At 36.7% G+C, this 26,699-nt stretch overlaps 1 protein-coding gene across 2 annotated transcripts in view; it reads right to left on the bottom strand.

Moving 5' to 3' along the window:
• LOC106137774 (cAMP-specific 3',5'-cyclic phosphodiesterase) overlaps positions 1 to 26,699 on the bottom strand; it is a 389,030-nt gene that overhangs the window by 292,524 nt on the left and 69,807 nt on the right. The gene's annotated exons all lie outside the window — the stretch shown is intronic.

Genomic DNA, 26,699 nt, shown 5'->3' with positions numbered 1-26,699 from the left:
CTTGAGAAAATACATACATACATACATACATAACATCACGCCTCTTTCCCGGAGGGGTAGGCAGAGACTACCTCTTTCCACTTGCCACGATCTCTGCATACTTCTTTCGCTTCGTCCACATTCATAACTCTCTTCATACAAGCTCGGCGGTTTCGGGTACTTTTGACCTGACCCTTTACCAGGACGTCCTTAATTTGATCAAGATACGTTCGTCTAGGTCTTCCCACTCCGACCTTTCCCTCCACACTCTCCTTGTATATCTGCTTAGTCAACCTGCTTTCATTCATCCTCTCCACATGACCGAACCATCTTAACATACCCTTTTCTATTCCTGTAACTACATCTTCTTTCACATCACAACATTCCCTTATCACGCTGTTCCTTATCCTGTCACTCAATTTCACACCCATCATACTCCTTAACGCTCTCATTTCCACTGCATTTATTCTGCTTTCATGCTTCTTTTGCCATACCCAACTTTCACTCCCATACATTAATGTCGGGACCAACACGCCCCTGTGCACAGCCAGTCGAGCCTTTTTGGATAGTTTCTGACTGCTCATAAAGGCATGCAAAGCTCCATTCACCATGTTCCCCGCGTTCACTCTCCTTTCAATATCACTATCATACTTGCCATCTGATGTAAACTTTGATCCTAGATATACGAACTCTTTCACTTGCTCCACTTTTTCTCCTCCAATCAAAATATTACATGCTGTCATTTCTTTCTCCATTTCAAAAACCAGTGTTTTAGTTTTACTTACGTTCACTTTCATTCCTTTCTCTTTTAAAGCTTCATGCATACAGTTTACCATCTCCTGTAACTCCTCCGCTGATGACGCCAGTATAACCTGATCGTCGGCATAGAGCAGACATTTGACGAGTAACTCATTCATCCTTAATCCACTTTTAGACTCTTTCAAATCTGTCAAACAGCTATCCATAAATAGGTTGAACAGCCACGGTGACGCAACACATCCTTGCCTAACGCCTTTCTCAATCTTAAACCACTCAGTGTGCGCTCCGTTTATCCTGACACAAGCACTCGAATCCTCATATAAGGATTTCAGTGCTCGTATCAAGAGACTGCTCACCCCATGCATAGAAAGTGCTGACCACAATTCATTCCTCTCAACTCTGTCATAGGCCTTTTCCAGATCTACGAATGTGCAATAGACTTTTTGACTCTTGGCCAAAAACTTTTCGGCTATGCACCGCAAGGAAAAGACCTGATCAGTACATCCCATTCCCTTTCGAAATCCCGCTTGAGCATCCCATATTTTGTCATCAGTTTCATTCCTGACTCTATTAATCAATACCTTAGCATACAATTTGCCGACGACGCTAAGCAGGCTTATACCACGATAATTTTTGCAGTCCAGCTGTGACCCTTTTCCTTTGTAAAGTGGCACGATAACAGCCTTACACCAATCTTTTGGTACTCGGCCGCTTCTCCAACACAAATTGAAAAGGCAGTACAACTGACTAGCTACTACGCCTTTTCCTGCTTTAAGCATCTCGACCGACACTCTATCACACCCAGCAGCCTTTCCCGCTTTCATACTCTTAAGTGCTTCCACAATTTCGAACATTTCAATTTCGCCTTCCATCTCATTCTCTTTTTCTTCGCTATAGCAGAAATCTTTCTTATTTCCTTCCTTTTTTTCAAATAAACTTTCAAAATAGTCCTTCCATATCTTTAGTACACATTCTTCTCCTTTCACAACGCTACCATCCTGGCATCTGATCCTAGTCAGCTCTCTGGTTATAGTATTTCCTCGGGCTGACCTTACGGATTTCCAGAATACTTTCAGATTTGACTGAAAGTCTTCTGATAGCCTTTTATCAAAATCCTCTTTATACTCTTCTTTCTTTCTAATCACAGCTTTCTTAACCAAATCTTTCATTTTCTTATATTCCTTACGTGCTTCATTCACATCTTCATCTATAACCTCTTGCATTCTTAAGTTAGCTTTTGCTGCTAACAAATCCAGCCATGCTTTCTTCTTTAATCGCACAAGTTCTTGCACATCTTTACTCAACCACGCATTTTTGTGATTTTTTCCTTTCCTTCTTCTACTTACACCACACACTTCAACAGCTACTTTCACAATTCTTTCTTTAAATTCCTTCCATCCATCTTCAATATCGCTCATTTCATCTAAATCTTCAAATTCATCCTTCAGTCTATTAATATACTTCTTACCTACATCCATATCTTGCAAATTTTCTACTTTTACTCTTTCCAAAGCGCTGGTTTGCTCCCTTACCCTGTGCCGCCAGCGATTGAAGATACCCCTTATCCGGGATATCACCAGTAAATGGTCCGAGTCAATGCCAGCACCGCGATATGCACGGGTATCCAGCACTTTGTTCTTCAATCTTTCATCTACAATCACAAAGTCTATCATACTTTTTAAAATACCTTCCACTCTTGTGTAGGTGTGGATCTCTTTATGTTGAAACATTGAGTTCGACACAAAAAGATCCCACTCTAGACAAATTTCTAATACACTTCTTCCATTATCATTCACCTTTTCGTCACCAAACGCACCAAGCACCTTTTCATATCCATCACGCTTTACACCCACCCATCCATTAAAATCACCTAACATAATAATCTTCTCATTTGGCTTGGTAACTTTCAATACTTCTCTTACACTATTCCAGAACTCCTCGTTTTCGCTTTTTGCTGATGTTGTACCCCTCGAACCCACATCCCAAGGTGCATAAACACCTAGAACGAAGATCCGAGTGATTCCAACTTTCAGCCTAATCCATAGAAGACGAGGGCTGACACACTCATACTCATTCACGCACTCAGCCATTCGTGCAGAAAGAATTAGACCGACCCCTTGACAGCCTCGGCTGGTACTGGAAATTCCAGACCAATACGCCGTGTAAGGGCCGTGCTGCGTCGCGTCGCATCCTTTCCGCTTCGTTTCATTCACGCACAACACATCCAAACGTCTTTCATCCATCATCTGGCATACTTCCTCAATCTTATCCTTCATTCCTCCTCTTACATTCATCGTCGCAAAGCGGCTTTCAGCAGACCGCATACCGCTCCCGCCGGGAACGAGACGTGATGGGGTGCGGACACCATCGCCGCCATTTATATGCTTTTTAAGGTTCATAATGCGATTCCCACGAGACGCTAGGGAAAAATTTGGTCCGCCCCAGCAGAGCCCCGCATGCCAGGGTAAGGCTAGCCATTACCTGGGGGTCGCCCAACCCCATGGCGGAAGTGGCACGCTCGAGACTAGGCTCGCCCCTAGCCATGCATCCATCGGCGCGGCAGACCTTAGATTGGCAGGGATTTACATTAAAGAGGAATCCCAAGTCTATCCCTTAGTCGGCTCTTACGACATCCGTGGGAAAGAGATGGAGTGGTCCTATTCTTTTGTAATGGTGCCGGGAACCACACGGCAAACAGTTCCACTCTTGAGAAAATATATGTATAGTTATCTTTTTTATTTAATCTGTAGGTGCATATTGAAAAAAAATTACTAATATACGCGCTACATCTTAGAATATCATTCGCAAAAAAATATTTTAAATATACAGTCACCCAGTAAAATACACACACAATCACGTCTTGAAACTTACAGTAAAGACAGAGATAACATTCACATAACTTAACCATATTATAGAAATTCGCCAAACCAATTTGGAAGCAAATAACCAAATACTAGTAATTGCTATAAATGTAAATTTTGAATTACAAATCATAATAATTTTCAATAAAAGACACAATATGTGTCATTTATTCCTTAGTACAAAAGACACTTAAGAAATGAAATATCTTATCCAACGATGAAGCGACGCCGCATTGATTTCGATTAAGTAAATTGGTTCCACTCTGGAGGGTCCACAAAGATTACACATTGGCTTTATTACTTCACTTCAAACATGTTTGTCAACTTTGTGAAAATTCTGGTCTATTTTAATTACCAAATCTTGCATACTTTAAGTAATAGTAACATACGAGAACCAATAAGTGGTTTTTATAAGACTTTACTACCAGTAGCCGAACTGTTTTAGTGTAGATGAGTTTCATCACTCCAATGACAAAGTTAATGCCGAACCTTTAATACTACTCTAATTTTAAGGTTATTAATTTCTCGATAATGCTTAGAATTTACTGTAAACATTACAATAGATTATATATATTCAAAGTTTCATTATGTACAGATTTCAAATCTTTTATTTCTATAAATGATCTTACTCTCAGCAAGGGCACATATAGTAACATCACGGCCAATTCATTGTCTATCGATTGAAAGAACCAGGATGGAATGTTCGATTTATATTGACCTTAGACCGTTAACCTTGTGGGGTACAAACACTCGTAGTTAACCTGCGTGTTTGACGTGTTAGACATCTGACGGTGGGTAGCATCCTGGTAAATCATTACAACTAAGAGTATTTTATTTTCACTAACTAAAGTGGGATTGATTTCTTAGTGTTTGTTCAGAACCAAAATTCTCGAAAATACTGAAATGTCACGTTTTACATCCTCACCTACAGCTGAATGCCGTCCAGTGGTTTTGAGTTTGTTTGCTCTGTCTACCCCGTTAGGAATAAAGACGTGTTTGAATATATGAATGTTTATACAACCTCACGTCTCTGGACTCTAACCCTTCCCATAATTACATGATTCCTTTTTTTAGTGGTTCTATTGACACTCAGTCACCAATATTTGCGACCTGCTGAGCTAAACCATATTGAAATCTGGAACCTCTAACTTAGTCAAACGTGGAATGCACGATTGGAGTACACAGTTCTCGATCTGAAGCACGTTCGAAACTCACGTACACGCCAAATTGCATAAATGATCGAGTCTGCACCTGTAAATTGCATATCATGCAATTTCGTGTGTAAAAGCAATTTACCGTATGAGTTCAACATTAAAATTTAATGGTTTTGATTAAAGCTCGAGGGAAAAGTAATAAAATATTCTGATTAGATCAAAGCAAAGTGAAGCCTCAGAATATAAATTAATGAAAAAACTTATTTCCATTCAGGCCTTTTTCGCGGAGCTACTCCCAAGTAACACGTCTCATATCCTTACAAGTAGGTACATAACCAAAGCTTACAACACCACTCTTGATTGAACTAACAACTTTTCAAAAACTGTTTCAATTCAAACATTCAATTCCTATCCTACTAATATTATAAATGCGAAAGTTTCTGAGTATGGTCAGTATGGATGTTTGTTACTCTTTCACGCAAAAACTACTGAACCGATTTTGATGAAATTTAGTATGTAGGTAGCTGAAGACCCAGAATAACATATAGACTACTTTTATCCCGGAGTTCCCGCGGGATTAATAGGGTTTCCACGCGGACGAAGTCGCGGGCGGCCTTTAGTAAAATTATATTAATTAGAAGTATTTGTCTTCAGCGTCGAAGAATATTTCCTAAAAAGTATCCTGCTAAAAAATACAAGGTTTCGAATGTTGAGTGTATGGGCCTTTTAATAAAACATCTACGATGAAATTCATTTCTTTCATTATTACTAACAGACCCGAATAGGGAAACGATAATAAAAGCTGTAAGATTGCCAGTCATGACACATAAATGGCGACCACACAATTAGTCTATTTGTTCATTTGACACGCCTTTTGATACTTATGTGTGAACGAAACGAATTAATATGGGCAGGAAATTAATTTGTGTAAATGCTTATAACGTTTACGGTAAAGGATATTCAACTGGAATGATGAAGGGATAATTAATGAGACTTATTTTAAAATACACAGTCATATGAAATTTTGAATGAAGTGAATACAAGTAAAATTTTTCCTTGTTTTATGGGCATAGTGATTTTCCACCTTTTTTAAGAATAGTGCAGTACTTTTATTGTATTGTTTAGTTTACATTTATTTTGTACTTATTTGATTTTAGTGCAATATACATGCACTAGACTTTTTACTTAAGACTAAGTATATATTTAAAAGGTGTTTACGAAGTTTTCCTAATGAAAATGCATAAATGAATTAAGTATTATAATGAAAAAATATTAACGCCATTAAAATTAAATTCTCATTTCATATTGGCTCTCGGTAATAAAACAGACGTTTTAATGTTTAAATACTACAGATTTGCTGTCTTCAAAGTGTATCAAACTAAAGCCCTAAAAACCAGTAAAACATTTTTATAGTTTCGCTTACGAAAACCACACCGATTTATAAACAACAATGAGATGATTTTTCGGCCTAATCATTCATCCCATAGTTAATGAAACTTCATAGGAGGTTAACTTCATCGTATTTCAGACTGGGCGTCGTCGTCTCAGAGTTGTCACTTCTGTCAAAAAGTGTCATCGTAACAAATTAGCAACTATTTAGCATGAATTAATATAGTTACAATGTCTCTGGCGGCGTTATTTGGCCGCTAATTAAATGTCATGTTTGTATTCGAGGAACGCAAGTGAAATGGCGACGACCGCAAACAATGACAAATTTATCATCTATGTACCTACACTCGATTCAATTAATTTTGATGTAAGAAGAAAAGTCTTAAAAATTACGAACCTTTTTTTTAAACTTAATGCTGATCTGGTAGAGAAATTAGTGTATATTATATATATACATTCGGAGTTTTTTTAAGGCGACGGGTTAGCAACCTATCATATTAATCTGAATCACAATTCTATAATTAAAAGCCAATCAGCTAAAAGTGACCCCCGTATGTTGTGACTCTTTTGGTTCTAACTACCCCTTAGTGGATAATGACGTAGCGCATATATGTATAAACTATATAGCAGAGCTATCCTGAAAAGACTTTAAGGCTCTAACAACTTACATTGATTTTCACATCAACAAATATTCATCATAAAATAGTGACAGAATTATAAGTAATAAATGCTCGTTTATTGGAATTCTCAGAACTATGAAAGTAGGCCATTAATATTACGAGTTGTACCATTAGCTGTTAAATAGGCGAAGTGGTTATAGCTTTGAGGTGCTAAACGGTAATTTCCCTTAACTTTAGTTTCTAATGATAACCAAGTATTGAAGGTGACATTCAAATTATGTTTTCATACGTATAACATTATTCTGATTACCTTATCAGTTTATACTCGTATTAGTATAGGTTAATTCTTCACCAAGTCGTCCAAAATTTGTATTCGCGTGTATAGAAATCGGGGTAGAGTAAGACAACAGATATATGTATCATATTGTATTTGAAAGTGTCGTCGTTTTGTAACGCGCGTGCATTGCAAAACTGTGTAAAATATTTATACAAATTCATACTTACTACTAGTGATTGCCTACATTATATTTCGGTATCTAAAATCATATATTTTTCCACCAACATACGGATAACAATGTCATGGAGTCACAGACTGACATAAAATCCCAATTTTCTAGAGGTTACAAATAAGGTCAAATGCTAGACGCCACTCTTCGGCATACAAGTCAACGCACGAATATAACATACTCGTACATAAATAGCTATTAATAGTGGAGTAACATCAGATGCAAAGTGGCTGCGCTGCTAAGATGGTTTGTTTATACATTCTCTCTAACGTAAATATTATAATTGCAAAGCTGTGTTGTTTGACAGACGCGATTGACACAGTTTATTGCAGCTCCTATTTGTATAGTTATACTCGTAAGCGAGATAAAAAATAACGCATGTGTCGTTCGAAACCAAGTTGAAAGGAGAATGAAAAGCAAAAATTAATCAAATCGCGAACATTCTGGTAAAAGATAACGAAAACCATAAACCGAACCGGCAAGTTTGCATGAAATTATTAACAATGTCTATGAAAAAAAAGTTTTATTAAGACAAGAACTATAATAGTTTAGTTCTTTGAAACTTACCTTGTTAATGAACATATAGAAGGGAACAGAGTTCTACTGATAATTTATCTCAATCTCAATGGACGTCCGGTAATGACTGGGCGCTATCAATTAAGCGAAGTTTCAAATAAACTAACAAACTGATATTGACTTCGCTTTTAGTTTGACTATTCATTTAGCGTTGTATTTGAATGCTTTGACAATGGTTTACAGTGAAGGAAGGATACAAAGGCTTGTTACCTTTTGTGTTAGGTAAGTATATTACATAGAAAGTAATTAATTATTTTGTGATAAATTATTATTATGTTACAAATATTATTTACATGATACAAATATCCAAAATAAATTGAAACAACATTATCTCTCCATCAGCTTTCTGTAGTACCAGCTGCATTGATTTATCGCTCATCTTCGGGGCCCGACGTATTTCAACATTTTCTCTTCAATTTGGAATCCTCAATTTTGAAAAAGTTTTATGCGGACCAATGGACTTTCACCTAGCAAATCTTTTTTCGACGGCAATGTCGAGCCGTACTAAGAAAGTATTTTCGATTCATAACCAATTGCTGCTTTCTTTGAGAGTCTGCTTATTATCAGTTCTGTCCGTTTATTTTTCACACGTTGATTTTATATTTACTCTAACATAATAATGCCTTTTTCCTGAATTATTTCTGCATAGTGGATACTTTTCATCTTTCTTCATCTCGTTGCTTTTCCAGTAACTGCTTTTCATTTAATTTATTTATTCTAAAATCGCGCGACGTTTGTCCCCAAGTGAATACAAAGTTTTACACTCCAGTCCAGACTGTTCAATCTACTTCTCTACAAATTGATATTAAATCCAGAATTCAATTTATTTTTAAAATAAACTTCAGTTACTCTTCAGAAAACTCATGTTTACACTTATATCTTGTGTACCTCTGTGAAAAAATTTTGAAAAATAAATTTCTACTACTTCATCTATTCCTTGATAATAAAAAGTGAAGTCTCTGGTCAAATGTTGTTGTTATAATGGAGCCACAAACCGCTCCTCCCGATCCGCTTGCGTCGAGCTTCGTAACATCCCTCACGCTCCAAACTCAAAACAGGAAGACCTGCTAAAAATAGCAACCATCATCCTTAAAGAAATATCGATTGATTTACAGCAACCTGACGTTTTCGATATCCATCACCTCCCCACCAAATCAGAAAACAAGACAATACTTATTTCGCTTAACTCTGTTCTCATTAAAAACAAAATACTGTCAGCCTACAGGCAGTACAACAAATCCAACTCGAGCGACAGACTTAATTCGAGTGTCTTTGGAGGGGAAGTTCCTAAGCAGCTCATCTATATCGCTGAGCATCTAACACCTAAATCTCGCCGCCTCCATTACTTGGCCAGGGAGACCGCAAAAGAGAAATTCTTCAAATACTGCTGGACGTCGGGCGGCAGGGTACTGCTGCGGAAGGACGATAACACCAAACACATTGTTATTGCGTCCGAAGAACAACTTGCGAACCTGTAACTAAGCTAACTAGCTAAAAAAACCTAACACTAATGTGTGTATAATATTTGTTCGATGCCAATAATACCTAAAAGATCATAAAATTATTGTGGGTATTAAGTTAAAACTAAAAATTTCGATAGTACGGAAGTACAACCTGTGTGTCGAAGATATTGTATATTGCATAAATTAAGTTTGTATTCTGTTTGGTGTTGTTTTCTGGTTGATACTAGCAATACTTACTGTATGTATATTTATACATAATATACATATAAACATAACTTTGTATCAACTTTGGAAGGCTAATATTTCAAGGCCAGATACATATAAGTGTTTGTTTACATCCTACAGGGCACCACTTCTGTGCTCCCCGTATATATCATTATTATACACAGCAACAGTGCAACGTGGTGGGGACGGTAATATATGGTAAGGGCGATTTCGCTTCAGTTCTCCGAGATACGAAATAAGTAATTAATTGGAAACAATTAGTTATCTTTCTAGACCTAATCAATAAACTACTCAGCACCTCTTGTGAATACCTACCAATTTACTATCACCATGACTATGATAAACGACATAATAAATAACCTAGACGATGTGTCACCCTCTGAATCTTTAATTTGCCAACCAGAATCCATACGTAATGAACTATCTAAGTCCAACGCCGTCAACCTGACGATGATAACGCAAAATATACGCAGTGTCTCAGCTAACCTAGCCGAATTCACGACTCTTTTAAGTAGAATAAACCATAACTTAGACATTTTAGTGCTGACAGAATGCTGGTTGGAGGTAAACCCGTTTATACCAGATATTGACGGCTACACAAGTTATAAAACCCTCAGCAACAGCAACAAGTGTGAAGGAGTGGTGGTCTATACCAGACAGTCATTATCTGACACAGTTGTGGAGTATCCTGAACTCCAGGACTCAAATAGTCTTCTGATTAAACTTTCCAACCATACTGCAATAATAGGGATCTACAGATCTCCCTCCTACAGAGACACCACAAATTTTTTACAATCCCTAGACGTATTACTTAGAAACCTTAATTCATTTAAAAATATAATTATTCTGGGCGACATCAACATTAACATTTCACAAAACTCCACGGACGACAACTGCGCAAATTACTTGGAACTTCTGGCGTTTCACGGGCTACTCCCAGCCCACGACTTCATAACTAGATACGACCCACCAGCCTGTTTAGACCACGTCATTCTTAAGACAAATCTTCCTGCGACTACTTTCCTAATTGACACACTTATTACTGATCATCATCCTGTTCTATTAGCACTAACTACGACTGAACCTCCAACTCTAAAACACAAAATTAAACTCGTAACTAACCATACAAACCTAAAGGCTTGCATGGATAAACTTGATCTCAGCTCAATGTTCTCATACACTGATCCTAACCTCGCAGCCACTTATCTTGTTAGTTCATTAAACAGTTGCATACTCTCTAATTCGGTACTATCCAAAATTCCCTATCGCAAAAACAATATTAAGTCTTGGATAACGGTAGGTTTATTACGCTGTATGCGAACCCGGGACCAAATGCATAAAAAACTTAAAAACAACCCTGGAAACGAAATTCTTTTAATTACATACAAAAGATACAGGAATTTCTTACGCAACCTTCTTAAAAAAATAAAGCGGCAACATGATAAACATGACTTAGCTAATGCTTCAAAAAATCCGAAAAAGATGTGGGAAACTATTCGTCGTGTCACCAATACACGAAAGTCTAAAACCGACTCCGACCCTCTTCTTACGATTAAAAACACTCCATCAGAGTCAGCGGACTTTGTTAACAACTACTTCGCAAATATTGGAGAAACACTGGCCAACTTTATTTCACCTTACGCCACCTCTCCAAATTTTACGACACCTAACTCTCCTGATTCATTAGTCATGTTAAAAACAGACGAAAAAGAAGTACTTGCCTTGATTGACTCCCTTAAGGTTGACTCGGCGGTGTGATGGGATGGCATTTCGTCGGCTTTTCTCAAAACTTATAAAAAATAATTGCACCCCCTCTTGTACACACAATCAATCTCTGCCTAGAAAATGGATCATTTCCCTCGGTATTCAAAACGGCAATTATTCATCCAATCCACAAAGCTGGGAGTAAGGACCGAGTCGACAACTTCAGGCCTATTGCAGTATTATCTGCACTTTCAAAGATAACCGAACGAGTTATTAACAATAGGCTTGTAAACTACTTGGAAAGTAATCACCTAATCTCTGACAACCAATACGGGTTTCGCTCTGGAAGGTCAACAGCACACGCAGTTGACATGCTATTGACCCATGTCACAAAAGCCCTAGATAATAAACAGAAATGCTTAGTTGTCTTCTTAGATTTTACGAAAGCATTTGATACGGTATCTATACCGCTACTTATAACCCAACTAGAACGCCTTGGTATTAGAGGGAATCAATTAAATCTTTTCCAAGATTACCTTAACAATAGGACCCAACGTGTAAAAATTGGCACAACTATAAGCACAGACCTCACGACACATTATGGTGTCCCCCAAGGCAGTGTGTTAGGCCCGAGCCTATTTCTTGCTTATATCAATGACCTATGTAACCTTAACCTAGTAAATGGCAGAGTTATATCTTTCGCTGATGACACCGCATTAATTTTCACTGGTTCTACATGGACCAACACTTTCATATCGGCGCAGTCAGGTTTCAATCAGGTCAAAGAATGGACTACCACGCACCTGCTTACTTTAAATGTCTCTAAAACCAACTATATGACCTTTGGTATAAGAAAACCGTCCCTTCCAACCCCTGGTAGACACCGCCTCATAGCACACGAACATCGCCCATCTGACTGTAATGTTGACAACTGCACCTGCCCTATACTCTCTTTGGTTAAAACAACTAAATATCTAGGTATTACAATAGACCAACACCTAAACTTTAACCATCATATACAATTACTGTGCCTTTTCTATACAAGCAGGCAAATCGCAAACTAAATATATTTCCCCTTACCAAACCCATGTATAAAATGGTTACCAGATCTTGGTTACAAGGCCTTACATACCTAGAAACGGAAGATCTGCTTCGGCCCATTATTTAAAAATCGACTTTTCTATGTTCTAGTGGTAGTGATGATCCCATCACTACCGATCCCAAGACACCGTCGTAGGGCTGGTCACAACAATAATTACTCTCACGCACCCATTTTAATATACCTACTTAGAATACCTTTGTCGTTACTTTTATTACACTCCTATTTTACAAACTCCTAATAAGTAATTAGAGGATATTTTAAGCACCACCAATATATAAATTTTCTCTACAACCTAGGTTATGTTATCTACTAAAAGGTAAATTTAATTTAGATTTTTAGTATCAGTGTGTACTTATTCATAATATTCATGTACTCTCTCTGAGGGGAGGCCTGGTGTCCTGTATGACAGGTTCCTTCGGATACCTAGTTCAGGCACCAGTTCTCCACAACAGACTTATGTATATTAGTTATGGTATAGTTAAGACACCAATTGTATTGTTGTGGAGAAAAATAAAGTTCCTTTTTATTTATTTATTTATTACAAAAGTAATTCTATTCGTAGGTATCTTACACTCAAAAAATCCTTTTTAACTGTTTCTTTCGGTGTCTGCTTCTTCACGATAATCTCTTTTTTAATTTTAATTAAGATTCTAATGAAACATTGTTGTTTTTATAGGATTTAAAGCCTAGCCAAAATAAAGAGAACAATTTAATTAGTTACAACACCTGTTATAGCGACATGATAGATTCTTCGTCCAAATTCGCGGGCAACTAGTCATCAATAATACTAGATCAGAATAAACCACTATTCCTGAAGCAATCAATGTCCACCTCCCGTAGTTGTTTTACTAAAGCCATAAGCTGAAATGAAACGTACGCAGCACAAAAGCCAACAACCGCATGGAAACGGAACTGTTCAGTAGCTCGATGCGCTCAGAGGACAGAGCAAACACGATACTTTTACGAGTATTAGGTATTACATATTAAGGAAGGAATATTTATTTGCGTTAGGACAACGGTGTTGGAACGGTTAAGGTATCAGAATAAATAAATTTCAAATTTCAAATTAAATACCATTTAATAAGTAATAAATAATAAAAGAAACTCAATCTTAATGAACGTTAGTATTATGTATTGTAATTGAAAGAAACACTTCGCGTTGATAAACTATACTACTTTTAGGTTAGACTTTTTGTAATTAAATTGTTAGATTTGGAGCGGTCGTTCAGAGCGTCGGTGGTCGAACGGAATTGGTTTTACGACATCCAAACTGTTTCTAATATCCTGTTTATTAAATAATTGAGTTCAAATTAGTGTACTTTATAATAGTGCTTGTAGCTTTAATTATTGAGCAGCTCTGAACTGTGAATTATACATATGGGGTTCTAAATATATATGACTGACTATACATACTTCACGATAGATTTTACTCACTGGTTTGTACAAAATCGCTTTTAAAAGTTGGACGTTTGCAAAGCCGGTGATACATACTCGTATAGAATCGTTATATGCAATTCTTTTGAAATCGTGCCGCGTACAAGGGATGATCAGGCTGTGTTCTATTAAAAAGAGTCTTGGTAAAAAAAAATAAAAACAGAGAGCAGATCATTGGACTACAAATGTAATATGTCCTTCTTTAAGTTATTGTGAATATTCATAACTAGCTGTTGCTCGCGACTTTGTTTGCCATAAAAATTCATTGACAATTTCAAAAAGCTTACCTTCTATATTGTTTCCTTAGAGGGCTTAGGGAAGAAATTTTTGTGTGCCAATTTTAAAACTGGACCAAGCATACGTATAATATTAGGTCATGAGAAAATCGTATTCAAATCGGGGCAATAGGTTTCGCGTGATGCAATAGCAAACAAAAAGACAAAAATTTTAAAAATCATTTGCCCATATCACTTTTTTGCCAACATTACTATACGGATGTTGGATTTATAATTTTATTAGTATTCAAGTGAAATGGGTTGCTGTTATTACTTTAAAACAACGAGCGCCATGATTGAGTGATGATGTGTCCGAAGCGGACTGATCGCATTATATATTAATATTTTTGAAAGCACATATAACGTCCTTTACTAGACTCTATTATCACTTTTATAAGCAGTTATGAAACGAATTTTATGTACTGTTTGCTTATTAAAATGTATGCTTGTGTGGAAGAAAGCTCGTTTTAAGGTTTTAGTACCACATAAAAGATAAACGATTGCTTGGTTTTTTTCGTTAAAAGCCTTGTTTTGTGTTACCTACTCGTAGATTCATATATATATATATATATTTATAAATAAAAGAAAAAACTAAACAAACCTATAAAAGCACAGCCTAAACCAAAGGGTCTAGATTTTAAAACTGACAATGTTAATAGTAGATTCCGGGATGCTAAAAAACATGTCGCTTTTTCAGAATTCCCACGGAATCGAGAAATTAAGGTTGACATGACTTGACTACGTGTCCACTGGTATCGATCCCAGGATTTTTATAATTATTTATCCACATTCATGGAACTTTTATGCACACTCGTTTGTTTAGGCTACTCTTAACATGACCTTTCGCCAGAAAGTCCACCAGAAAAAAATTAATTCTTTGTTAGATATTATTCAAGTTCAAGTTCTAAAGCGAGGGGCTAGCAACTTGTCACTATTTGAATCTCAATTCTATTATTAACTCATAACGCTGAACATGACCTTCCAATCTTTTAGAGTTTTTGGGCTTTGTCTACTACGTAATAACGTGATTATATGTATGTATGTATTTAATGTACTATTTTCATCCTAACGTTCAGTTTCATGCGGTTAAAACTCCAGAAATGTTAGAGGATAAACATGTTTGCGGCCGAAATAGGTCACGTATGCCGGTTATTTTTATTTTAGGCTAATTCTATTTTAACCACAATCACCTTACTCTAAACTAAATAAACACGTTAGTCGAGAGTCATAAAAATTTATTACGGCCACAGGAACAGTTAACACGATTTGTTAAGAATGTAATACGACAAAGTATGATGATAGCTATTAACCTAAACCAAGTATATCTAGACTAGGAACTTTAGTAATTTTAAGGCAATGAATAACTTTTTAGCCTTCTTCGTCATCCTGGTTATAGTCCTAGTATCTTCCTCACCACTCTGGAATGGAGCCTGGGGTACGCCCTTTACTATGGATCCTGGATTCTCCAGGGTTTTACACAAAGTAACTATATCCAGAAGTCATAGTAACTGATGTCAGCAACCTTTGCAGGGAAATTTTAACCCGTATCAGATCATGGTTACATTTACTTGCCTGAATGTGCAGGTTACCTAACACAGTTTTCACTCACCGTTCGAGAATAACTTTTTATACATTTGGCTTCGAGGAAAAAATCTAAAAAGATCTAAGCAGGTGCAAATCTAGTCTCCTCCCACTCTTGTAGAAATGTGTAAAAAAGTTGTAGAGTGAATGATCTATGATGTAACGATGCGGAACACTGACATGATATCTGTTTTGATTTGATTTAATATATGTTGCGTGTATGTTATTTATCAGCATAATTGCTTTTTCAGCCCATGCCTATAAAATTTGGGGTACATTTAAACAGCATCATGTAAATTGTACTCGCTGTAAAAAGTATATTGCAAATACATTTTATTAGTATCTTACCCTAACCTTATCTAACTACATCAACACCACTGCCAAATTAAATTGCCCATAATTGTTTTTAAAACATTTAAATTTATATCAAGTAAAAACTCTTACAGCTCAAAGAGAGCGCTCAGTAAATAATCTCTACAAAATGCGCTGCTATTTAACCACGCGCGTATGTTAACATAAATTTTATCACAGAATAATATTTATCGTAAACATAATTTTATCGCAATTTCGTCACGGCGGTTTGTCCGACACTCTCATAAAAATAAAAGCCGTATAACAGACATTTTTTCGCCAAGGCGAACGAGATCTGAAATATGTATCGATGCGAAATAGGGTAAGGTTGCTTAAATCGTACCACCGCCTAAGTCGTACCCCGGTAATTTCTCACTTGATACACAAAAAATGCACCATCTGATGACATTTATCTGAACTATTTAGTCAGGCAAACAAATTCAAACAAGTGGAACGCTGCTCGGCTTCGTGAAACGAAGATATTTAAAAAGTAAGTATTTTATACGTATTGCATTACAATTTTTGGCACATTTATAAGCTATTTATGGCAGGATAGCGATAGTTAATTTATTTCTTTGACAATGTCTATTTAGAGTGCGTATCTAGCAATAGTTTAAGCATACTCAAACATGAGATATTTATAGGTTTTGTTAGTTGTTTTAATTTGAAATTCAGAAGTCCCCTCTGCTTAAGTCGTACCTGTGCTAAATTCCTTAGTCATACCGGTACGACTTAGGTATAAAGAAAATTATTTAACAATTAATTTATTTTTTTATCAGGTTATAAATACTACATAGCATGAAAAAGATAAAATACAATACTTGGAAGCTAGAGGATATGGACCAGGCTCTATAATAGAAGCCAAGGAAAATATAAAGAAGAAGAAGAAGCCTGTACTAGATATGAAAAAAATCAAAATTGAAAAAGGAATTAATAAAAGTATTTAAAGAATAAATAAAGAAAAACAAAAAAATAAAAGCTAAAGCATCATGGTTATGCCAACTATGTAAAGAAGATCGCGAAGAAAACATGATCCAGTGCATAAAATGTAAAGTCTGGACACATGACCTATGCGCTGGTGTAGAAAGTAGTACCTACCTTTAAAAAATATATTTGTGATATCTGTGTTAGTAAGTAGATTCGATATTATAACTTCTTGATAACCAAAACATGTTTCAAGTGATCTCTTGTTATTCAGTATTATTTCTATATAGTTTATTATGACTTCATTGAAGTCTATTTTCTAAGTACGAGTTAGGAACTGAGGCGCCTTAGTCGTACCGAAAGCAGGTTTGTTAAAATTGTTAATTTAACTATTTTGATGAAAGATTTGTTAGTGTCTATAAACGTTGATGGAAAAGCAACTAAATAAAGATTCGACAGATGTAAGAAGTTGTGTTTAATTTCAATTGTAGTAATTATTAGAGTAACATTTCCTTAGGGGGTACGACTTAAGCAACCTTACCCTACGTTTCATCCTACTAGCAAAATCGTTTACCGTAAAGAAGAATTTTCTCAAATTTTATTCGTTAGATATAATGTTTATACTTAAAGTTTCGCATTATAAAAACATGAAGAATTTTAAAATACCCATCTTACTTTCTAGCCGCGTTCAATGAACCTGTGTTCTTAAAAGGGTACTAAACGCTAGACAACTTTTAAAATAAGGGGCAAAATAAACTTCAATTTGCAAGAAAAAAGAAACATGTTACAATTATTTAATAAAGCGCAATACGCAAATACATCTTAAAACCGCTACGGACTAAAAGCAAAACGTTGAAGCGACATGGAACAGCAGCTTAAATTAATAATTCAGTACAAGGTAAGGGAATAAGGGAGCGTTTTCGTCTTATTCTCTTCTAACGCCTAATGAGTACAGCGCAGTAAAACAGAAGTTCTCAAGCGTGTTGTTAGGGCCATTCATACTTCATTCCGCATGCAGGCTGCCCTTTGAACACACTAGCTGGATAAAATACGGAATGTGGAGATATAACGGTTTTAATAAATAAGTTGTACGTAATTTATAATATTTTCTGATTGCTATGTCGGCTTTAAAATCAAAGATCAAAATTGATTCTGACCTTATTATGGTAACAAGTGGACCATCATGCCAAGTCGTCTAGGTACATAACACCACACAAGACAACTCACAAAAGCTTTCTTGCTCTGGCTCTGGAAAAGTACTTACAATATATAAACGAATAGTTTTAAATATTAAACGATTACTTGTACAGTGAGCCATACAGAAAAATACGTCCACCATACCACCTGCCATACGTATCTACGAGTATCTATCATATCTACAATATTCGGCGTCGGCGGTATTATTTTCTAGGAGTACCATTTTACATGTGATAAATGAAATTCAATAAGTTTAGAAAAATTCCCCGTTGCAATATTTTCTTTTTGTGTGTGTTCTTTTATATTTTGTTTCATAAGAAAATCCAAATTTCTAAAGATGAATTATGCTTTATTTCCATATTCTAAGTATTTTACGCTTACAGTCAGCCTCAAGCGTACCCAGTGGGGATGTCTTCGCATTAAAAAGTCCATTATTTCACATTCAGACCGCGGGCCTTCCAGAACCTGTCAGACTTACTCCATGGGGGAAATGCTAGCAGAAAATAATAAGGCTACTTTTATGTCAGATGCGGACATCTTTTTGAGTCACGATGATCGTTGACAACTGATGATCGTACTACATCTTTGATCGTAAATTCTACATTTGAAAATTAACCTACCTTGATGAAATAAAGACGTCTTGGCGAAATTTGTCACGAGTAACCTTAACCGCCGAATTTACAGGAAGTGAATACGAACGAAGCGAGACAAGTATACAGAGATCATCTTAGGGAAAATATGTATTCTCTGGATCTCCTCCAGAAAAATGAAGCGTTACGTTTTAAAGACAGAGCGTGTTCAAAGTTTCATAAAGTTAAAAAATAAATGTCTCTTTTGTTTTTTTTTTTTTGGAATGGAACTCGAACGTGTCAATCATCAGTCAGTTAACGGATAATTCGCGTTCGTGTTGCTATTTATGCAAAACGACATCTTCGAATCAAATATTACAACGAACAATAGAATAGAAACAATTTACTACTTATTATCTTAGTAACGGAGGTTCAAATACGAGGAACTGGGTCAGACCGATTAAATAGCCTTGTATTTATTGAAACATTTTACTAACAGGCCCTGCAGAAAATGACGACACCAGCTCATACCGAGCCCAATAGCAGGACGGTGTTCAATAATTTTATCCCAGAGGACCGCAATTTGGAATTTAAGTACTTACATATTTCAAACAGAATGATGGCGTGCTATAGGATAAATGTTTGCCAAATGTTTATTAACGTACATATTTTATTTTGCTTTCTTTAATTTGTTACCAAGTTACGGTAATGAAAACCCATTATTAATTTGAATACATAAAATTTTACCAGGAGCGTGTTGGCACTATGTTTTTTCTTCTTAGTACTTCAATGAGAAAACTCTAGGTGAGTTTTCTAATATAAAATAGCTTGCTCTATCATTTTCTTAACAATATACTTAGCTGATATTAACACGTGAATCTGAACATCATTTGTGGGTGCGCGACTATAAATAGTGGTACATTCTAATCATAGTGGCGTCTGTTTTTTGTTATTTATATACGTGGGAACACCGCACAAAAGAGTACCTGGAAGATATAGTGCTGCACGGTAAACAGGATGCGTCATGACGTGAAATGTGTTTTTGAGGTAACCGGGACGCGGATCTATCAGGTGACAAGAAATCTATCACCCACCTTTCGATCCATCACCGCTTAATATCGCAAAGAGCAGTTTTGTAACGTAGATTTTGTTGGAAATAATCATGCGAACTACTATAAGAGTATTGCGCGCCGCTGAAGATTGAAGATGATTTCACTTTATTTTCTTGGATCGTTTAAAAAATTCCCTTCGAACATGAAGGGGGTTGATTCTACTTTTATAATTTCGCATTCCATTTGGGTATAAGGATAACGTCTGTTTACGTTGTGGAAAGACACTGGATGTGTCACTATGATCCAGTCTGAGTTGGCTTCCCCTGCAAGATACCGAAGGTCAGACTGACTTTTTATCTCTCCAGAATCTTGATATCGTGGATCCAGGAGCGCACAAGGCTCCTCTCAAAAAAATTAAGGACGCAACCGGTAATAACAAGAAGTATTTCCAGTATAGGAAACAGATTTGTTAAGTACTTATTTCTCTATAATTTTTATAATATTGTAGTACCTATCAACCTACATAGATATATTTTATTTCTTACCGTGTCGTGAGCACGAACTTCAACCGTTGGTAATTAGCCAATTTACAATGTCAATATAATGTCGTGAGCGACAATGAAAGTGATTTGGGATTTAATTGACACATAAACAATGACTACGTGCCTATTCTACATGTTGTAATACATCATTATTCGCCCAGGAAATAATCATGGAGATCAATGTTTTATCCAAAGTGATTATCTTTTAATTACTTGATTTTTTGCGATTTACGGTAAATGATGCCTAAAGATATTGACAGTTATAAATACCTTAGCTCTAGAATTTATAGACCAAAATTATTGAAATAAACTACCATATAGAGTCGCGGTGGTCGATTAAAAAGGACAGGGAGACACAGATTCGAATCCTACCTAGGAACGTTGCTCTTTTCCTAATTATGTACTTAAGTCTGAGTTGCTCTTAAGATAATGGCGATAACATTGCGATGAACTTGCATGCACATTCATAAAACGGGCAGTTTAGTGTTACCATGATCCAACAGAATGCAATCTAGATGGATTACATTTTATAGGAAAAATATATAAAAATATAATCTATCTTTTTAAGACTGTTGGCTCTGTCTACCCCGCAAGGGATATAGACGTGACGATATGTATGTATGTATGTATATTTATATAAAAATATATATTTAAATATATACATTTTAATACAAAATATAGATTAAAATATATATACTTTAATATAAAAACATAGATTATATTTTTACAGGATCCAGTTCCAAAATCTTATTTCCCTCTTAAGTCAATCAATACCACCGAAGCGACCGATTTGATGTAACTTTATTATTTAAACACTTAGAAGAGGTTAAAAATTAAAGGAGGTAGGAAATAAGGAATTATTTTTAACAAAAATACAATAGAATGGACCATAATTACTATAGTACCCATCTGCGTACATATTGATGAGTTTGATGTAGATGTTTGATGAGCCCGAATGTACAAGGACAATGGAGTAAACAACTCAACATGGAGATCTCACTTTTCCAATAATAAACAATGTTTGACAATGATAGCATAATGTCAAGGATGTTTCAAATTGTTAATTTACTAAAGATAAGTGTTTGAAAGCAATTTTGCTCATCTTCTCTTACAAACTAATTTTTATTGCTATTTACTAAAAATCTTAATTTTTTTTCCAAGTTCTATGATTTTACCCTAAATAAACCCTGGAATAAACATAAATTTGAATAATTTATCAAACGATAAATTTATGATAAAAGTTTTGACTGCCTGTCCTGTCCAAAAAGGCTAACCTTGTCCTGAACAATAGCGACATTTTACCTGAAAATAAAATGTTTATTAAACATACTTACCTTATTCGAAGCTTATTATATGAGAGAGGGGCAGCTATTTCCGGTCCTAGTACTAGTCTTGACTTCCGGTTTAGGTCCACGCGTCCCTCCTTCCGTCTCCTACCACGCCTCCCCCCACCAAGCGACACTAGCGCCACCACAGGCAGTTGGATTTTGAAGTCCAATATTTTCCTCATTGAGTAGTTTTTATAACACCAGGTAGATGTATAAACTAAGCTTCGAATAAGGTAAGTATGTTTAATAAACATTTTATTTTCAGGTAAAATGTCGCTATTAAACAGTACTGTACCGTTATTCGAAGCTTATTATATGAGAGATTTGTCTATTATCGCCTGGTGGTCGCTAGGGAACGTCAATGTGATCAAAAAGACTTTAAAGTCATCGAATCTATATTTTTATTAAAATATAGGTAGATGGTATAGGTGCCAGCAGTGACGAGGCATAGGTGATTATTAATGTTTTATTGTAAATCAACACATTGTTACTATATGTAGACAAATATATAAATTATAACAAACAAAATTATAAAAAGAAAATATGAAATCTGAGCATATGATTTTCTAATTTAGTGTATTAATCAATCATCTGTAGGAGTAAACAAAGCGGAAATAGAGTGAGCATGTGCTGAGGAGGGTGTTAACTCTCTCCGATAAAATCTAAAGAACGTATTAGCAGATTTCCAGTTTCCCCTGGAAAGTATGTCTTCCAGTTGGAAATTTTCTATCCAACTCTTAGATGCAACAGCTGATCTCAGACTTCCTGGAGTGGCTTCTATTCCCGCGTCATTAAGTAGTTTCTTCACCCAGCCTCCGATAATTGTACGCGAAGCGGGTTTAGGGGTTCCTGTTATGGTTACAAAAAGACAATCACTTTTAGCCCGGGATCTTCGTTCTTGCGTAAGGGCAATTAGATGTTTTACCCAGTATACTGGACAGAGTAGGTTATTCTCCTCATTCGGCATCAATTTCCAATTGGATTGTCGTCTTTTATCGGTATCGGTTTTAGAGCCGAAGGCAGGTGTGAAAATTATTGCATCTTCTGACACTGAGTAGTATTCAGGTGAAATTCTTAGTAATGTGAGGTCATGCACTCGTCTTCCTGAACAGAGTAGAAGAATGGTTGCTGTTCTTTTTGCTGCCTCTAATATCTCAGATTGACCGGTCGCCTTTATGCTCAAAAAGCGAATGAGGATATCCGTATCCCAAATGGGTGGTTTACTAGGTCTAGGGGTCGCTAAAGCAACGGCTTTTAGCACTTGCTTTACCAGGCTATTAGAGCTTAACTTCTCTTGGCCTTCTGGGTTGACAAATGTAGAAATAGCAGATTTATGGACAAGAATAGTGCTAAGTGAGAGCTTTTCTTTTTGGTGTAAGTCGGCTAGGAAACGCGCGAAATCAGATCCCGATGGATTATACATATCAATACCTTGTTCCTTTGCCCACTTTATCCATCTCTTCAATGCGGGCCGATAAGTGTTAAGCGTGGACCTACGCCAACTTGATGACAGCAATTCACGTTGTTCTGTTGACCAATTGGTTAAGTGTTGACTCCACCCCCACATTTCCATATCTCCTAAGTCATTTCTAATGCTTTGGATGGAGGTAGTCCTGTCAATAAGTCTATCAGAACTTAGCGTAGATTTATTACGATGAAGGGGGCAGTCAGATAATTCGCTGATGCGTTGTTCAGATGTGATGGAGGAAACACCCGTGCTAGGTGGTAAGTCCATGTTTTGTTGAATGCATCGTGAACTTGCGCTCTGTCGAGCAATGTGTAGGGAACTACGTGAGCCCGACGTGATGTGAGTAGATCGATTACCAGATAGCCCCACTTTTTGAACACCTTCAGAGTCATAGCAGATTGAAGGTGAAGCCATACTGGGGAGGGTGCACCCCGTGACAGACAGTCTGCTTTGCAGTTGAAACTTCCTGAGATGTGGTAAATATTCAGGTGAATATAGTTGAGTAGTTGAATTGCTGTTAAGCAAGTAAGTTTTATCAGGGCTGTGGATTTCGTTCCCCCTTCCTTGCGGAGGTAGGAAACTGTTTCGTTGTTTCATTTCATGGCCAAGGTCGTAGAGTTCAGGTGCCGACCGTGATCTTTTAATGCATTGATAATAGCGAGCATTTCCTTCGAATTGTAGTGGAGATGCTGCTGGTTCGGTAACCATGTACCTTTGAGCAAGTCCAGAGCGAATGTTGTCTGGTTGCGTAATAATGCTCGATCCTGATTTACTAAAAGGAAGTCGTTTAGATACACTAGTACTAGAGTTCCTTCGTTTTTCAGTTGTTGTGCGATCCAATTCGCCATTGTTGCAAACACTTTTGGAGCAGAACTGATCCCGAAGGGCAAGCAGACCATTTGTAGGAGCTGATTGCAAAAAATCAGCCATAGGAACCGTCTGTGACTCCTGGCGATAGGTAAGTGGAAGTAGGCGTGATGAAAATCGATATTCATCATCCAGTTGCCTGATTGAATGAAATTTGGTACCTTTTGAATGTTTATAAGTCTGAACTTTCCCGGACAAACAAATTTGTTCGGGTTTTTTAGGTTGAATATGGGCCTTGACGTGCCGTCGCCTTTGGGGCATGGAAATATTGTCGACACAAAGCTGGGTGTAGACTTTACCGTTTCCAATACTTTGTTTTGCTCTGAAAGCTTTTTTATAATGGCAGCAGCTTCGCCTATGTTTCGAGTTTGACGTCGGAAACTTGGCATTCTCGGTGTAGGCCTTAATCGAAGTGGTATTCGATAGCCTTTTAACATGTTGAGGATGTGAGGCGGCGCCCCTCGATCCTGCCAGTGACGAGGAAACAGACTGAGCTGACCGGCACGGAAGGCCTGAGAAGAGTCAGTATCTTTTATTTGAGTCTCTCCTATCCCGGCGGGATGAGGGAGAGAAGGATCTGTTACTCCTGGGTTTGTCCTTGGGTCCTTGTCCTGGGTTTCCTCTTTGACTCTTATTTTTTTCCTGAAAGGAATACTCTTTTGTCTTCTTTGACTGTGTACCTTTTTGCTGGCTGAATTGAGGCTTTTTCTGGGTTGTGCCATGCGCTGATGTCCCGGGACCGTTCTGCGGAGCAGAGTTGCGATCCCTGGTTTTCTGCCAGAAGACTTTCCTGATGCCGCCAGCTTTTTCCAAAGCGGAGCCAAATCTTTCAGTTTCAAATAAGTTCGAACTTGATGGAGGTATTTTCCGTAGACAGCTTTTATGAAGCGGATCCTTCACCAAAGAGAGGATATTTTCTCTGCGTTGCTGAATAATCTCCGCTCTATGCCCACAAGCTAGTTGCATGGTCTCGTTTGCTGCTTTACTGTAACCACTTTCTAAAAACATGCTGTTTAATTTTTCGTGAATTTCGGTGTATGATAGTGAACCATTTTGACTTGCTAGTAAAAGGAGATTTTGCATCTCTATTTGTAAGGCCTCACCTTGTTGTAACAAAGCAAATGTGATGCCTGCAAATGCCTTCTCCATGTTGACATATGATCTGGAATTGTCGTATTGCTTTACCTCATCATTCGCTTCTAAGCTGGTAAAACCCGGAGAGTGCAAGCAGGTTTTCTGTACGTCAGCATAACGCACACTGTTCCAGTCAGAGCTGTTAAACCGCTGTAGTTTCATTAATTGTTGAAGCATATGATCAGGGGTGTTAGGGATAGAAGGTTCTTTGATTTTAGTGCTCAAGGTAAAATTGAGCTTTGCTTGGTTAGAATCTGGACAAGAACCATGATGTGATTGATTGTCTGACTCATATAATTCCCCACTGACATAAGGGTCAATGCTATCATTACAGGATGGAGTATTGTGTATGTTAGTTGTAGAGGCTACGTGGCTCTTAAGTTCATTTACCTCCCTGATCAGCTTTTTAAACATGCGGTTACTCACGTTAAGCCTCTGTCTTTTCCTCTTTTTGCGTCCATGATCATTTGATGAGCTAGATGAGGATGAACTGGAGTCTGAACTCGATGATTCAGAGTGCTTCCTTTTATTTTTCGCTTTCGGGCGATCGTTTCCAATTTCACCAACAGTGCGCTCTGTTGGGGTTTCTTCATTCATACTGAAAGAAACTCTGAAAGAAACCTTAACGAATTACGGGCTTTGAACCCGTCCGTGGACGTTAGATATGACAAAGGAAATAAGTTAAAAACAATTTACGAACAAAGCGTTTGGAAAAATAACCAAATGAACTGACAAAAATATTGAAGGTAGTTTTATATTTTATTAGATAGGTAAACCAAAACACTATCTATGAACTGTATCACAGTTAGAATATCTGTTGTTTCGAACAGATACGGAAGTTTTAAGGAGAAATTAATAATTTAAAAGTACTCACAGTTTTTTCGATATGAAATACCTTTTACAATTTCACAAATATTTTCCTTTTACAATTTCTCCTAGAATATTTGACTAGTACCGATTATGCGGTCACAAATATGCGTAATGCGTATTGTAGAACCGTCTCGGACGGAAATAAAAACGCCAATGAGGAAAATATTGGACTTCAAAATCCAACTGCCTGTGGTGGCGCTAGTGTCGCTTGGTGGGGGGAGGCGTGGTAGGAGACGGAAGGAGGGACGCGTGGACCTAAACCGGAAGTCAAGACTAGTACTAGGACCGGAAATAGCTGCCCCTCTCTCATATAATAAGCTTCGAATAACGGTACAGTACTGTTTAATAATAAATTGGACATCAAAAGAGAGCATCAATATAGTGAATGGACTAACTCAGTATATTTTAAATAGCTCTTTTTATTATAACATTTATATTATCTACCCTATGACAGTGTTTGTAATGTAAGAATATTTTGAATCAATATCATACTTTGTTTACATATTTAAAGAAAAACCTCCTCTGTTCCCATTTTATTTTAAAGTCACAATTTACTTAAGTTTTAAGAAATAGTATGTACATATTTTTGCTGTAACGAATCTAGTTCGTATTCGAACCCATATATGAGGTGTATACATATATCTAGTATCTCGGTTATCTTTCTTCATCACCACCACCTATATATTTTTTACAGTCTTTAATACAATGATCGTGAGAATTTTTAGCTAAAGCAATACATGACAAATAATTGAGGTTAAAATAAATTGCG

The sequence above is a fragment of the Amyelois transitella genome, chromosome 7, assembly GCF_032362555.1.
Source record: "Amyelois transitella isolate CPQ chromosome 7, ilAmyTran1.1, whole genome shotgun sequence".
Classification (NCBI taxonomy): Eukaryota; Metazoa; Arthropoda; class Insecta; order Lepidoptera; family Pyralidae; genus Amyelois; species Amyelois transitella.
This window is presented reverse-complemented; position numbering and strand designations above follow the sequence as displayed.